Source organism: Aethalodelphis obliquidens, unplaced genomic scaffold (genome assembly GCF_003676395.1).
Source record: "Aethalodelphis obliquidens isolate GAN/ISIS:26980383/991018 unplaced genomic scaffold, ASM367639v1 scaffold2, whole genome shotgun sequence".
Lineage (NCBI taxonomy): Eukaryota > Metazoa > Chordata > Mammalia > Artiodactyla > Delphinidae > Aethalodelphis > Aethalodelphis obliquidens.
In genome coordinates this window covers 405,569-417,010 of record NW_020837946.1, presented here as the reverse complement: position 1 = coordinate 417,010, position 11,442 = coordinate 405,569, and the positions used below count along the sequence as shown (strand labels likewise).

Sequence of the window (11,442 nt, the reverse complement as noted above, 5' to 3'; positions counted from 1 at the left end):
GGGCATGAACCCGCGTCCCCTGCATCGGCAGGCGGACTCTCAACCACTGCGCCACCAGGGAAGCCCTCAAGTCATTTTTTACAAATCTCCTGTTTATAATGAATAAATTTAGAGTAGGGGAAAAAATACAAAATGGGTACTTGTCTTAGTCACGAAAGTATCTCCTCTACCACAAACACCCAGGGGCACATGGTAGAGGGTATAGTCTCAAAGATCTGAGAAAGAAGTGGCCAAGTGTAGTTTACAGTATTTCCAAGCACTCTAACAACCCATTAAAAAAAAAAACGGCAAAAGATACAAAAATCTTCCATGCAAATGCAGGAAACATTTAATTTGTACAAAAAAAATAGATTTGAAGGTAGGATGAGACTCTTTCACCTCTCAAATTGGCAAAAATAAAGTATGAGGACAGAAACGGTGTGAGCATACTGGTGTGGCTGGAAGAAGAATAACTGAGTGACCTTTCTGAGGAGCAATCTGATTACACATTGTAATTTAAAATACAAATTTTGGGCTTCCCTGGTGGCGCAGTGGTTAAGAATCTGCCTGCCAGTGCAGGGGACACAGGTTCGATCCCTGGTCCGGGAAGATCCCACATACCGCGGAGCAACTAAGCCTGTGCACCACAACTACTGAGCCTGTGCCCTACAGCTCGCGAGCCACAACTACTGAAGCCCGCGAGCCACAGCTACTGAAGCCCGCGAGCCACAGCTACTGAAGCCCGCGAGCCACAGCTACTGAAGCCCGCTCGCCCAGAGCCCGTGCTCTGCAACGAGAGGCCACTGCAATGAGAAGCCCACGCACCCCAATGAAGAGTAGCCCCAGCTCAATGCCAACGAGAGAAAGCCCGCACAGCAACTAAGACCCAACGCAGCCAAAAATAAATTAATTAATTAAAAATAAGGAAATAAAAGTGAAGAGAAATGTTTCTGTGAACACTAAGTTTACCACATTGAAATTCTCAACGAAGCCAGTTTGCTTTAAAAAAAAATGTCAGGTGAAAAAAAATCTTAAAACCCTCAAGGAATCCTGTGTTCTAACTGCTTTATTAAGTGTCTTAAATTCTTGATCTGATGGTGAATGTCCTAGATGACGTATTATATGAGCTTGGTTTATGCAAGAAGAGATTACGTAGGATACAGTCAGCAGACACTCAAGTACACACAGCCCTGCATCAAATGATTGGTGAACGAGCAAACGTCCCCAACTACACCACATACCCAGTATCCGTGTCAATAAAGGGGCAGCTCTATGTTATACCAATACGTAACCCGTGGTGTTAGAGAAACACGTTTGTCTATGCAAAAATAACTCTGGAAGGACACTCAGGCCACTGAGGACACAGAGTTCTGTGAAGAGGAGAAAGAACAGGAGCACAGAGTCGGGTACTGAGAAGTGTCAGGGCCACAGGGTGAAGGACGGGGGCTGCACTTACTGACTCGAAAAGTCAGCAATTTTACTGTTAAGTTGGTAGGTGAGCACACATAAAAGCATATATTTCATATACCACTTACCAAAAAAAGTGTGTTTTAACAGGTACAGAAATTATGGATGGACATATGCTAAGTGTTCACAAGAGTGTATATGGGGAGTGAGGGGGGGAGAAGCTGTATTATATGACGCGCCTCACTTTTTCAAGAAAGATAACTTCCACTTGGAGGGAAACAAAGGTGCTATTACGTGGCAGTAGCTACTATAAATGAGTGGAAGCCTGAGTCACAAGGATTTTCTTTTCTGTTTTATTAGACCATGTTACCAGCAAGAAGTCTGAAGTGAGCTTTTTTGTGGTGAATTTCTTTGTGGAGGATGAGGCTTTCCGTTAACCCATTAAAGCCCTTGGGAATCGGAAGGCACCTGCGAGCTGTCTCTAAGTGTCTGGAGGGCAGCACAGAAGGCCAATCTCTGCCAGCAGCTAACAGCACAACTAGGAACGAGTACAGACACCTTTCACCTCAGCACGAAGACAAAGGTCCCCGAGGGAGCACACCTCGCTGGATCTGTGCCCTGGAAACCTAGGCAGAGCACTTCCCACCCGGTGACGTGCTCCCCACTAGGTGACCGTCTGGATTAGATGACTCCTTAGGTCTCCGCCTCGACACGTCTTTGTGTCCTTAAAGAAACCAACCACTGCTTCTAGGGAAGTGCATCGTGAGGTCTCTGAACACCATGCTTCAGAGCAGCGCCTCCACACACAGGCTTGGAGGCCCACCCTCCTGCCTCAACCTGGAGGGCGTTTCTGGGAAGAGAAGGACGGGATGGAACGGCCACGGAGGAGGGCTCTGGCTGGCTCTCCCCCTCAGTCCTACAATTAAACTACAAGAAACAAAATAATTCCAAGTTTGACCTAGGGCAATATACTTGAAGGTGTTTTTTCTTCCTACAATTTACACAGAAAAGTTCCATGAGCTAGAATGAGCTTTTAGCTCGTGTTTATAAAAAACTTTGCAATGGATACAAAGCTAGCTAAAGCTATGGGTGGATACTTAAGAATTAGAACAAGTCCTGTCCAAATAGAAATGAAATGCTTTTCTACAAAGGAAGAAACAAACATCAGAAACATCAAGTCTTCGGACTTTCTCCTCTGCAGGGTGTTAAGCCTCCGTGGGCACTCAAGTGCCGTCTGCCTGGTGACACTGGGCACATCACACATCTTCAACTGACCTGTTTCCTCTTCCTCATTTGTCAGACGAGGAGATGGGATTCCATCATCTCTTCCAGTATTACCTTTCTGAGTCTCCCAATTTAAATCCCTTTAAATCCCTCACTTTGGGATTTAAAGACTTCCTAGAAACCCTTAATGATACAGCTGTCCCCAACCCCTCAAAGAACTAATTCAACATAAAGGCACAGTAATACAAAGTACAATGTACAGGGACTTCCCTGGTGGTCCAGTGGTTAAGTCTCCATGCCCCCAATGCAGGGGGGCCGGGTTTGATCCCTGGTCAGGGAACTTGATCCTACATGCATGCCTCAACTAAGAGTTCACACGCCACAACTAAAGATCCCACACACCACAATGAAGATTCCGCACGCGACAAGGAAGATCCCCCGAGTGCCACAACTAAGACCCGGCACAGCCAAATAAATTTAAAAATTTAAGCATTAAACAAAAACGAAACAAAATACAAGGTATGGACCAAAGCAGAGATATTTAATCTCTGTCCTGAGTCAAACACCTGAGATCCAGGACTCAGGGTAGACCACCATGCTGTAAGAGCATCTGGGGTGCAGGACCTTAGAGGTTTCATCTGTCAACAGAGAACGCTGGACAGGGCACGAAAAAACTGTTAACCCTCCTACTAGAAAACCAGTAACAACCAAAGAGGGGAGGAAGAGAAAGACAACCTATCTCTGGCTCCACAGGGAGCCAAGGATGGGAAGCAGGTGGGCAGCAGGGCCCTCATCAGCATGGTGGTGCCAGACTAAGGTGAACGCACAGAGGCCAACTCCAAGCAGACACGAAGCACCCTCTTGGGATGAACTCTAGCTACTGTGTGAAGAAAGAATTGTGGAAATGCAAGAGCAGAAAAACTGAGAAATAAAAAGCTGATGAAGTCTGGAAGTAACCACAAATTCCCTAAGGAGGAGACTGACTGGATAAACCATGCTATGTCCATGCAACAAAATAACAGGCGGCCTAAGAGGCATGCATGGCAAGATCTCCATGCACTGTTACGCATGGTCTCTAGGGACAAGGTTAGTGAGAAACGGCGAAGGAGGCAGGAGGTGCAGAGTAAGCTACCTAACTCCAAGAAAGTGTCGGAAACACCACAGTGTACCTATGTCTGCTCGTATTTGCAAGAAGAAACAATGGGAGGCAACACTGGGAGAAGAAAAGGGAGGAGGGACAGGGATGGACGCAACTCATCTGAATATACCACTGAGTCCCTCTGCCTTTAGAACCACATATATCAGAGAAGAACAAACTCTAAAAACAAATATGTCCTGCTTCTCTGTCTTAATGGTGTTTACATGGTTGGGTTCAGTTAACATTTATGGCTCAACGAATTTTCACTAAGGATTTGCATAGTTCTCTGTATGTTTATTATACTTCTTTAATACTTTTAGTAAAAAAAATTGAAATGAACCTAAATAACAATGTCACAACAGTGGCGCAAGCATCAGAGAAAAACATAACTTTAAAACACAGTAACTTGACAGTATATTCCAAGTGGGATATAATCTAATAACATCAGTTACTATTATGCTAAAAATATTTTATGTTGTAGGATAAGGTTAATATCCTTAAAAAACAATTTTCAGCATTAGCAAAAACCATGTAGATTTTTATTTGAATTGGAAACATCTATACTCATGATCGGTTCCTAGGCCTATCTGCTACGAGAAGCAATGCAGTGGCACTGGGCACCCTGAGCACACAGACTGTGGCAATCAACACCATTCCCCACTAAAAGGAACCAGGCTCCTTGGAAAAATAGCTGAGTCCACGTCACAAGATGGGACATCTCGCTGTGGCAAAGAGCAAGGAAGGAGTCACAGACTAACGGGGTCACGTCCAAAGAACACAGAAGCCAACTAGGGGGAACAATATAAGCATCAAAAATTGGCTTCAATGGGTTGAAACACAATTACATGCACATCTACAAGTTTATAATACTAGGGGGGGAAAGCAACAAAAATGCATTGTTGCTTTGGAAGTTGCTAGTCCAAACATATTCTAAATATGAATAAAGCAAAGAAATCATTTCTCCTTTCTCTTCAGGAGGAATTGTATTTTAGAGTAACCAGAATTGATCAGGGAAACCTTCTTCATGTAAAAATGCCAACAAATAAATGTAGAAACAGATAGCCAGGTACTCAGTCCTGGAACCTGTGAATATTACAAATGAATAAGAGTTAAAGTTAAGAATATTGTGATGGGAAGATTATCTTGGATTATACAGGTGGGACCTAAATGCAGTAAGTATCCTTAAAATCATGTGCTTTAAAGATGGAGGAAAGGGCCGCAAGGAATGCAGGCGGCTTCAAGAAGCTGGGAAAGGCAAGAAATGGATTCTCCCCTAAAGCTTCCAGAAGGAAGCCCTGCTGACACCTTGACTTAACCCCAGTGAGACTGGTTTCAGCCAAGTGTGTGGTAATTTGTTACACCAGCAATAGGAAACTAACACACCAATGAAACAGTGAATATAAGCAAAATGGCTATTAAGCCCCTTAGATAACTGGTTGATAAAAAACTTTATAATGAGGGACAGAATCAGCCTTCAGACACTTCATTCATTGATCACTTGTAACATAACGAAGAGAAAGACAGCCAGACATTACGCCTCCTGGTATAATGCAAAATGAAGTACACAGCACAATCTATGATGTGTTCTTGACACCCTCCCTACACCAGCTTTGCCAAAACAAACAAACAAAAAACCCCAAACCCAAAACAAATAACCACCCCCCAAACCAATTAAGCATCTAAACCTAGCTACCAGTTTACAGAAAGTATGAGGATCAGAGGAATATACCACATGCCACCACAACAATACAAGCAACCAAATGCAGAATGTGGGAAAAACCCCAGCACAAATGGCCCCGCTGCTTTCATAAACAAGAAAAGGGATTGTTACAGATTTTAAAATTGTTTAGATTTTTAATGCAGTGTGGACACTTTCTTTGGGTTTTCTTTGACTCAAACAAACCAAGTGTAAAGACGTATTTTATGACATTTGGAGAAAAGTGAACACAGAATAGATACTGGATGATACTAACAAAATATAGTTAATTTTGCTAGGTAAAATTTCTTTAAAGCCCTCATCTACTGAAGATACATGCTAAAGTATTTACAAGTGACATGAAATGTGATATTTGCTTTAAAATACTCAAACTCAAGATTAAAAGTATGACAAGTGCGGAACAAGCAAGGAAAGATAAAATAAAAATGGCAAAATGCTGACAACTCTTAAAGTTGGGTGACAGGTATATGAAATATCAATATTCTCTCCTATTTTGGGATATGTTTGAAGGTTTTCCTAACAAAAAGGTGTAAAAAAAGAAAAAGATCAAAGATCACTACTTATCAGGGCATACAGGATGCTACCAAAGCTATACTCTGAGGATGAATCAAACTTGTAAATTTTATTATAAGAAGAAATGAACATAAATGAGCTAATCAGCATTCAAATCAAGATGGAAAGAGAAAATCAAAGAAAGTACATGGAATAAATAAACGAAGAACCGGTGAAATAGAAAACAAAAACTAACAAAATACAGCTGGTGTGGTCAATCAAAACCAGAATCAGTTTCTCTGAAAAAATAAATTAAAGAGCAATTAACTCTTTCAAGTCTGATAAAGACAAGGAAAGAGCACACAAAGAATTCAAGTGCACAATGATATAATATTATCCTTGCCTGGTACTGAATAAGAAGTGTTATAAATGGCAGTAATTATATCTTCTGATAGTTCCCAAGGAAGTAGGAGCTTCTTTGCCCCATGAATTATTTTTGTATCTCACCGGCATCAATTGGGTTCTGAGCCCATCAGAGGACCAATAACTATAGTCAAGGGGCCAAGGGGATGGAATATGTCTATTAGCTACAGCCAATCAGGGTCCACCCACGCAGCTGGGCCATTTCAACCAAAACACATGGCTTGTACATGGTAAAAAGGGGAGCTCCCCAGAGGAAAATTAGGGCACTGCTTTGCCTCCCCAAAACAATGAATGGGTGCTGCAGAGAAAAGAGATTATCAACTACAAAAGAGTTTACAAACATATAAAATTTTAAACAAAACACCAGCACAGTAAATCCACTCTAAATTTAGAGAATAAGGCACTGTGACTAAGTAGGTCTGTTCTAGGGATGCAGTAAGGATTCAATATTAGGTAATGTATACATCTCACATTTATAGCTCCAAGGAGGACAAAAAAACATATATACATTACTGATAGATGGCCATTTAAAAAACATCCGTCTGACTGATGAAATTCAAGCATCTATTCCTTGCTTCCCATGGAATGTAACTTCAGGAATAGAAGGAAATGGCAATACGAAGAGTATTTCCCAGAAGTAAAATGTATCTCAATTAGTGAAAGGCCAAAATTATCCTATTAAAGTAAGTAACGAAACAGCAAAGATGTCTACTGTGGTCACAGACTGTCAAACACACAATCTAAGGAGAAATAATTAAGCTAACACACAAATGCCACTATTTGCAGATGACCATCTGTCTAGAAAACCCCTCTACTATAATGAAAAGCTAGGAAAACTGAAGGGAAATTCAGTGTTAGCAAAACAACACACACACTAGATGCCTCAGTCATGGAGCAGTTTCATCATCCAGGACACTCATCACAGAGATGTCTGTTTCCATGCCCCCGCCCCCGCAAGTTCATCTACACCCTCAAGGAAATGCCAAATAACATCTGCGGTAGGCTAAACAATGGCCACTCGAGACATCAGGTCCTGATATTTGGAATTTAAATGTTACCTTACCTGGAAAAAGTCTTTCCAGAAGTGCTTAAAGATTACCCTGGATTATCTGGATGGGTCCATTACAAGTGTCATTCTGAAAGAGAGGCAAAGAGACAACACAGAGGAGAAAGCTTATATGAAGGTGGAGGCAGACACTGGAACACACAAGCCAAAGAAAATGGGAGCAGCCACCAGAAGCTGGAAGGGGCAAAGGACAGTTTCTCCCCTAAAGCCCCCAGAAGGCGCGTGGCCCTGCCAGATTTTAGATTTCTAGCTCCAGAACTGTGAGAGAATAAATTGGTGTTGTTTTAAGCTACTAAATTTGTGGCAATTTTTCACAGCCCCAGGAAACTTAACACAACGTCCCCGTAGGTTTTGTTTTTCAATATATACACTGTAAAAAAGATTCCCAAATTCACCTAAAAATAAAATTGTTCTAGGTTATTTGGAAAAAAGAAAAAAAGGGGGAAAAAGAAAAAACATTCAACCTGAAGTTAAGTAAAGCACACCATAAAGCAACAGTAATTAGTACTTGGTGGTTTTTGCTAAGGAAAAAGAAAAACTCATGTGTATCTATGAGTTTAGCATTTGAAACAAGTGCCATTTCAAATCAGCAAGGAAGGATAGCCTAGGCAGTAAACAGCGCTGGGCCCATTTGCAATCCATTTTGGGAAAAATATAAAGGTTGATCCCTACCTCACACCATACACCAAAATAAAATTTCAGCTGGATTAGAGATCTGGCCATAAAAAAATCAAGCCTTGAGGAATTCGAAGACTGGGGAGAAAAACCTATGATTTGAGGGTGCAAAGGCCTACTGATAACACAGACTGTAGACATCATCAAGGAAGATACTGACTCATTTGACCCTATTAGAGCTTAAGAATTTTGTACAGTAAAGGCTACCATATAGAAGTTAGGACACAAACAGAGTTTTTCTCTGGTTGGGAAACATCTGAATAGACTAGGACCTATCAACACACAGTTCATGGAAAACTAAGACATACGGCACATAAACCCATGAACAGGTGTGTTCATCTTCATTCTGCCCTTATACTATGAGATCTACAAAGATGAACAGAAGTGATGCAGATTTTGAAATGGTGAGGAAAATTGGCTTCTCTATCATTGAGAATGGGTAACATTAGAATGCAATTTAAGAACACAAATAATCGGGCTTCCCTGGTGGTGCAGTGGTTAAGAATTTGCCTGCCAACGCAAGGGACACAGGTTTGAGCCCTGGTTCGGGAAGATCCCACATGCCGTGGAGCAACTAAGCCCGTGTGCCACAACTACTGAGCCTGTGCTCTACAGCCCATGAGCCACAACTACTGAGCCCACGAGCCACAACCACTGAAGCCCGCCCACCTAGAGCCTGTGCTCTGCAACAAGAGAAGCCACTGCAATGAGAAGCCTGCACACCGCAACGAAGAGTAGCCCCTGCTCGCTGCAACTAGAGAAAGCCGGCGCACAGCAACGAAGACCCAACACAGCCAAAAATAAATAAAATTAACTAATTTTTTAAAAACCCACAAATAATCGACATATCCATAATCCAATTCAGTGATAACACTCCAAAGAACCTACTCTCCAGAAGTACCTGCACAAGAACACAGAAGGCATAGGCATAATAGGTATAAGAAGGCTCATAGAAGCATAGTGACATGCAAAGAACTGGAAAAACACAACTGTGCACCAGTGAGATAGTGGTAACTAACTACACAGTGACGCATCGATACCATACAGCAGGCATCACCAACAATGAAGCGATGGCTCAGGGAACAGCCTCGAAAGGGCAAAAAGACAGTGCACAGAACTTTATTTCTAGAAACTGGGGTATGAGTTCCACAAAACGGGGTGTCCACATACCTAGGGTATCAGAGGCTGAGTGAGATGAAGAGAGCAGAGGGCACCTGTGCAGAAGAGGGGGCAGCAACAGGAGACTGGGAACACACACAGTGACTAATCAAATAAGTAAATATATAAGGGACACTGGCACCTAGGATTGTCACTGTTGGAAAAGGGAGCTACCAATTCAGAAAGGGAAAGACTGGAATGAACCCTGTGGTATTAGATAGAAACCGAGGTTCTGAAATAAACTCGTGCCTTTCAACATACAGAGATGTAAAAAGAAACGTGTTGTAAATACACAGGCATCTGTATATCTGTGTGTGTGCATGTGTACATGTATGTGCACACACACCCACACACACACACTCCATCTCTGTCCACTAAGAGGGCCTGAGTGCATTAACACCCCAACAACAGCCCAACTGGTGCCCACATTCTGCTTCTCTGAGTACCAACGGTCGTAAAATGGAACCGGGCCTCCTCAAAGAAAAGGCTGATTTCAGGTCTGGGGCAGGAAAGCATTGTATATGAAGAGCCCAGAGTACCTTGCTGTACCAGAAAGCAAGAAGTATTAAATGAATAATGGGGACTTATCCAAGCCAGGACACAGCAGCTGGCTTTAAGGGGCTCCCACTGGCCAAACATGGGAAAATACGAACATCAAAATAAATAACGATAATAAAAGATGACAGCCAACTGAATAAAATGGGAAGCTCTTAGCCTGCACTGATATAAATGAGCAAATCGAAAGTCTGATAGGAACAGATACTTAGTTTCAAAAGCACCTCCCCCCACAGTATACTTATTAATCACAAAGACTTCAGTGGAGAAGCCTGGCAGACACCTTTATCAAGTGAGCCAAGCGGGCACCACTGGTAACAGGACAAATCGAAATCGCGCACCATCTGATACAATGCCAAGAGAAGAACCCAGCACTCCTTCTGTGCTATTCCAGCCGAAGATGCAAAACCTGAATTGAATCAAAAGGAAACAGACAAACCCACTCTGAGGGACACTCTGCAAACTAACTGCTTGTGGTCAACAAGTGTCAAGGTGAGGAGAGTCAAGGTAAGATGGGGCAAATGCTCCAGTGTAGGAGAGACTAGAGACCTGACAAGGAGTGTCAACACAGGGCTGTGAACTGGGTCTTTCTGGTGAGGCGTGAACTGGTCTGAAGGTAGCAAAGTATTCATGTGTGTGAGCGGTTGTACTAAGCATCTTGTTTGCAGGAAACACACTGAAATAGCCAAGGGTGATGAGGTTTCATGTCCCCAAGTTACTTGCAGGTGGTTCAGAAAAAAGTGTTTTGTACCATACTTGAAACTGCTCTTAAAGTATGAGAGTTAAAAAACATTTTTTTTAAAATAGAGGAGAGTACTAGTTTTGTAATTAGAAAAAATAAATGCCTTAACTTGGAAATAAACACATTGAGGTAGGAGGGGGTGGCAAATGACAGTGACCATCCAACTCCAAGTCAAACCCAAGTTTAATAATGTATATCTGACTATGAGTTCACCTATTCACATCAGGGCACTTCTCACTCACATTTTATGGAGCATAACAAAGTTTTACCTAAATTTTATAATATTGTGATGACACTAAAGCCTGTTACACATCATTTTTTCAAAGTTCATGAAAGCAGATTCTTATTTTATTTTTTTAAATTTTTTAAAATTTTCTTATTTGTGATTTATCTATTTAACTACCTATTTAACTGTCTATTAATGTCTATTTATCTATTAACTTACTTATCTATTTACTTACCTATTTATCTGTTTACTTATCTATCTATCTGCCGCACCACCGCAGGCATGTGGAACTTCCCCAACCAAGGATCAAACCCGTGCCCCCTGCAGTGGAAGCATGGAGTCTTAACCACTGGACCATCAGGGAAGTCCAAAAGCAGAATTTTAAACCATCAGACAGTGTCAAGAAAGCTGCTGACAGCACCACGTCAACATGCTGAGCAGCACACCCCAAATGACGTCAGGGTCCACAGCGGGACTCCCCGCCGGCTCCTGCAGAGGAGGAAGGAGGCCTGCGGGAGAGCAGAGGTGCTCCGAGAGCTTTTCAGACACCACAAGCAGAAGGAGCACAAGGGACGTGCCCATCTGAGCTAGCCACCAATCACAGACTGTTCTCTGGGCAAGAAGCAAAACTCAGAGACAC

General features: G+C 42.3%; 1 protein-coding gene across 3 annotated transcripts in view; it reads right to left on the bottom strand.

Annotated features, from left to right (window-relative positions):
- HDLBP (high density lipoprotein binding protein) overlaps positions 1-11,442 on the bottom strand; it is a 69,158-nt gene that overhangs the window by 46,539 nt on the left and 11,177 nt on the right. The window contains exon 2 of one of the 3 annotated variants that reach the window (XM_027116345.1): positions 7,444-7,516. The exons of the other annotated variants lie outside the window; for them this stretch is intronic. The gene's annotated coding sequence lies outside the window, so the exon portion shown is untranslated. The remainder of the gene's footprint in view (positions 1-7,443; positions 7,517-11,442) is intronic. 3 annotated transcript variants of the gene reach the window in all.